Below are 6,052 nucleotides of genomic sequence, written 5' to 3' on the forward strand. Positions count from 1 at the left end.
AAACTGAATAAATTTCTGTATTTGTTTAGAGAATATCACAGGAACGGATGCCTTTGAACTGAAGATCAGTTGTATAATTGAAGGCAGCCTTCAAAAAACCTACTCTTTTCTCCCCTCTGTTTCACTGTATGGTACATAATTATAACTTACCAACACACTACTTTCTCTGAGTTGTCAAACAACTCTGAACTTTGAATACACAATTGAAAACATATACCCATATCTGGGTATCTACACAGTAAATACTGAATGTAAAATCAAGTTAGACAGTGAACTAAAAGTGCTGCTGTTTTGTTTTTCTAACCACAAATAAAAGACACAAACTGCATTTCAACCAGATACATGACGAGAAAGCCATTTGTCTCACTGCGGCTACCAGCCAACTCTCTGTGTGTCTTTTGCTCCTCTCCCATGTGAAATCATGAGATTTTTCTTCAGCACTGTAATCCTATACAACACGACAGAATAGCTCATTGTTTGGAACAATAGCTGAGTCACAAGCTCATAGTATGCAGAGTCCAGATATGAAGTTATTATCCCCTCGGGACCACAACTGGACCCTATAAACTAGTGAGTATTTAGCTTTTCCTAAATTCATAAAGTACATAAGGCCACGCTTCTGACCAAATCTAAATCATTCTCTGTGAAGTCATCAGGAGGTGAGATGATGAGAAGTGAATTTGACAGAGGAGAGCATGAACACTTCTCAGACTGATGTGAATGGGAATACAAACTGAAGATATCATCACTTTTAGGGATGTAAACATTTCTAATCATTTCTAACCCACGCTACTCATTTCGGCTCATCAAATGATATTAAATAACTCAATGAGGGAGGACACTTTAATGTGTCATTGAACTGTGTGAATTATCCTCGAGACTAACTGTTTATATGCATTGAGTGACCTTCATGTGCTCAGGAGGTGTAATGTAATTTGTAAATAGTTTAAATGCATAAAATGAATAGAAGTGAGCTATTTAATATTAATTTGCATTATCTGTGTTTTACATTTAAATTGTTTCAATTTTGTTTCATTTCTATGTTTCCATCTCCTTAACTTTAAATATTTACTTATGATCAGATGTGATGAGCAGATGTTTGTTATTTTGTTATAAAACGGTCAGCAACACGGTGTAACACATCGTAAATTTTTAGTTCCTATACTTGCACCATATACTTTGAAAAGTGACCTCCACCAGATAATTATTTTATCTGATATTCTGCTGATTTTGAGCTTGGGCCGAGGTAGAGGTTGTAAACTCCCACACAGCTGCAGTCCTCATCTCTTCGCTCTAGAGAAAAAACAGACTGAGATGGAAAAGTCTTCTCTCTCACAGTTTCCAGGTCCCTCGTCCATCAAGGTGAAAGAGGCATGAAGGAGAGACTAAAGAGTGGAGGGAAGGAAAGTAAGAGTAGATGTAAGTGCAGTATATTTATGATGATGCCAACTGCTTGTCAACACTGGGTTACGCATGTGTTTCTGCCATCTGCCATTCCAACTGGACACACAAGTTTGTCTGTGCCACACAGACACACGAACACACACCCTGCTATATTTCATGACCCACTGGCACATCCTAATGCCTCATTTATGTCATCTCCCATCTCCCTTTTGCCACAGTGTGTGTGTGTGTGTGTGTGTGTGTGTGTGTATTTTTCACTCACAGCTCATCCTGGACTGGAAAAAAGTAACCAGAGCTCATGGCATAGCAAAGTAATGACTGCATCTGGATAAAGTCCCTCCATTCTCTCTATAAACAAAACAACATGACTCTTATTGTGAAAGTCTTCTTTTTTTAGGGTGAGTGATCTATCACGCCTCAACACTTTTTGAATTTTAATGCCTCAAACAGCTTAAGCTAAAAAGCCTGCCACATGACAGGAATTTGGAAAGTCATTTGATTCTTTTTTCCCTGCTTATTACTAATCTATGATATTATTAAAAATTGAGTTGGGTTTTTTTCTTTATAAAGTTTTTATTCACTTTAACCATTGGCCGATGCCCACATCCAGAGCAACATTTTTGTTGTGTGCGTAGTTGTTAATACAAAGGCAAGTATGATTATTTCAAGGCAAGAGAATATTTAACGACCAGTATATGTGATCTTCACGATATTCAATTTAGGCATCTTTACCGTCAAGCACACCTCACAATATCCACAGCAGATGAGAGAGGAGACTGCTACAAACAAGACCATTTCAAACTGTTAAAAACACAAGAGAATTTGTTTAAAATAATGGTCACAGACAGTATTTGGTATGCATAAAAAAGCATGGTATACTTACTTGAATAAGCACTGCACACACTTATTGTATTCTCTATCTACACGCCCATACAAACTAAAATAGAAAATTCCTGTTCCCCTGAGGTCTTGACTCTGGATGCACTTATGAAAACCAAGAGTAATTTACATTGTAATCAAAATGCTGTTTACATAGATGTCCCAGACAGTAAGCCATCAGCACTGGCCACTTGCCACCTTTACCCTGCCAGAGTGCACCTTGGATGAGCTGAATAATTGATTGCAGGTCCTAATTTGGAAAAAAAGCTTACTTGAAATCCCCAAATCCTGTATGTTTCTCCACATGGCTGCAATGCAGGAATTAGGTTAAGGGTTCATAACTATTCGACTGTCATTTTTAATTTGTCAGGACTGAAAAAAGGTATGAAAAAAGTCTCCACACATTGCCTTGTTCTGAGGACAGCTCTTTGATATATATTGATGCTTTGATCAGTTTGTTAATTTGTCCAGGGCACCTTCAGTACCTAGAAGAAGTAGTCAAAAAGTTGTGCAGACAGATTTTTCCTTTTGCCTTTTCAAGTGTAGTCTCAAGTAGTATCCTTCTCTGTTGTTGATGAGGATGTTAACTGCAGGTAAGGAATGCCATTTGATAAAATCAAAAGAGAAAAGATATAAATGGCTGCATTTATCTAGCACTTTTATCAAGAAGGGCTTTTACGATTTGCCATTCACACACACACACCGATGGCGAGCTAGTGTGCAAGGTGCTGGTCTGATTTGGGGTTCAGTGTCTTGCTCAAGGGCATTTTGACATGTGGTCATGAGAAGCCAGTATGGAAGACTATGTTTCTCAGGAATACTGCCATGCACTTTAGTCTCATATATACTTTTGTTTTGTCTTTTCTCCATTATGCTTTTCTTCAATACAATGTCCAACTCTCCAGCTGTTCAGCATTATACACTTATTCATTCCAGGTTCCAACCAAGCACAGTCTTCATTGGTGAAGAGATAAAGAATGAATTATTGGGAGGGTGTATGTCAGTTCAACACTGCAGCCTGGGTCTTTGGTAATGTCCTGGATGGAAACCAGTCATGGTAAAAAGCTGCAAAGATGATGCTCACTGGCCAATGTGAAACTGACTTTTTTCTTCACTCTTTTTCTTTATACACATAAACCCATCGGTTTGATTATGGGAAAGTGGTGCTGCTATGATCAAACAAGTGATGCCTCATTTCTAGTCAATTAGTTACTTAATAAAGATTTGAGTCAACTGAGAAACTTGCAATACTGAGGCAAATCGAACCATTTTAATTTGCAACACATGGATTCAAACTAACTGTGGCCACATGAAATCCTGTCCTTTATGTACAGAGGAAAAGCTCTTACAAGCTTACATTTTGAAAGGTGACTGACCCCAAGCAAGCCCTGTCATGTATGTGGACTTTTAGCTCTTGAAAGAAAGGATGTGTGTGTGTGTGTGTGTGTGTGTGTGTGTGTGTGTGTGTGTGTGTGTGCGCAGCAGGTAAGGACTGGTCCTAACTGAGCCCCACCCAGAACCTTTCTGCCCTAATGAAGGAACAACTTTTACTGCTGAGATGTTGATGTTGAAAGAACCCTTTGCTTAAATAGCATCTTATTCCTTTTCTGATGATGTTTTCAATTCAAAAAATGTTGTTATTGACAAGTTTAAGCACTTGTTAATCTTATCAATAGGCCTTTGCAGTTTATTTTATTTTTCACTTTCAAAAAGCTAGAAACATTTCTATCTAGCATTGTGGTCAGTGATCTTTATGTTTGGTGCATTACAGCCGCTAAAAAGAGAGTGTTTAAAGTGAACTGCAAATGCTTGGGACAAGTTTAAACCTGTATCATCTAAACCTGTAAACCTGATTCATTCTCTGCTCTCTGGATATTTTATACACACCTTTATGGAACGAAAAAATTAGAGATAATGTCCTCAAAATCTGCTGTAAATGTCTGTTGTATATTATAGGCACAGCGTTTTGTCACCTTTATTTGGAAGTGGAAATTTCAAATTCTTACAAATCTACTGAAGCCAGCTACTACTGGACTGCTGGACTGTGGCATTCAGCCTAATGAATCTGCTATCCTGCTCTTCCCCCTACTGTACAATTATGGGACTTCAATCTACCAATATGTATACATTGTATATGCTATGGACTGAAGTTAAGTAAATAGTTTTAATCAGTTGTTTTCATCTTTCAAATGTGCCAAAACTTAGCCTATATACTGAACAAAAAGAAACACATTGTTTAATAACTATCACTGCTCTCTCCTGGGTCACTTGTCTCCTACCCCATCTAATCTTTTACCACCTTCTTTCTGACACTTCTTCCATAAATTTGTTCTTACATAATTTATTTTATTCATTGCCCCCCTTTAAGTCAAAACTAAAGCCTACAGCATTACTATAACTTTGTGTGGCAGAGGACCTTGCTATTACTGACATCCTCTATATCAACAGTATTGGCTAATCAAAACTTGCAAAGGCTAATGTTTTTATTTTTTACACATTAGGTCTAATTAAGATGCAGAATATGAACATCAGTTCCATTTAGTCATTTATCCTGTAATTGTTGGTGAAGTGTAATATCTGAACTGTTTACACAGCAGTCACAATCCAGCTGACTGGTCTTGGATTCTTCAGGCTATAATATCCATGCTGCTGACTTGGTTACTTTTATTCAGGGTCAGCAGGCCAATTAGCCTCTAATTATTTGCAAATCAATCATTATTCATACTCTGATAGCCAGGCTATGATCTCAATTAATTACCTTTGGCAGTCTGTTTATAGTCAACAGTGAATCCAGGTAGCATGTCAAATACATTAAACAAAAGAGCTTCCCAACAGACCCAATGAGAAACAATATAAAGACCAATGGAAGCTCATTGCTTTCAAAAAGTGAACGTATTGATTGAAGCTTCTGATGTGCACACAGTATCAAAGGCACAGAGCAAAATATGAACATCAGAGTGGTTGTAACAAAACATGCATTACATTATAAAGACACATTAGATGGGTATTCGTGTGCATTACACTTCTTTATGCATGCTCCCTGATGTTCTGTGTGATTTTAGAAAAAGGTGTACTTGACAGAATCTTTACATTTTTTTAAATGAATTCCAGTTGCCTTTATCGTATATTAAGGTCAAGCATGACCAGATTACTCTGCTATGGCCCTGGGCAAAAATATAGCTGCTGGGCCCCCAATAACCCCCCTTTCCCCCTGCTCTTAGTATAATGTCTACAGTTTTTCTATGTTGGGATACTACCTGTCTCCAGATTTGCTGTGTGGTATATGATTAAAGACATTATTTTAGGAATATGCAACATATAAGCACAAAGCTTAGAGATAAAGGTCCTGAAACAATTTTGACACACAGGCCCTCTTCAAGACAGGGCTTCAAGAATGGTTAATAAAACAGGACTCACCCTTCTCATTGCCAGCTGTTATTGTGCTTTAGTGGTGCACATTCCCAAACAAACATTAAATTAAATTAGCATTAACTAGATGACACACAGTAACCTTGAAGCTCTCAGAGGTTCATTTGGTAATCCAACCTTGTGGTCAAGAGCCCATATCTGCAACTTATTCCCTATTACTAAGTACTATCATGTGTTTTGTATTGTTTAGTTACTTTGTTGTTTGTTTTTTATTTAGCAAACTGAACATCAAATACTATCATAATTTAAAATAACAGTAAGTGGTTATGGTGGGGGTTTTTTAATTAAGGGTCAACTGTTACGATTCAGAAGAAGTTACAAAGAGTTTCTAAGCAAAATA

The sequence above is a fragment of the Siniperca chuatsi genome, linkage group LG14 (assembly GCF_020085105.1).
Source record: "Siniperca chuatsi isolate FFG_IHB_CAS linkage group LG14, ASM2008510v1, whole genome shotgun sequence".
Taxonomy (NCBI): Eukaryota; Metazoa; Chordata; class Actinopteri; order Centrarchiformes; family Sinipercidae; genus Siniperca; species Siniperca chuatsi.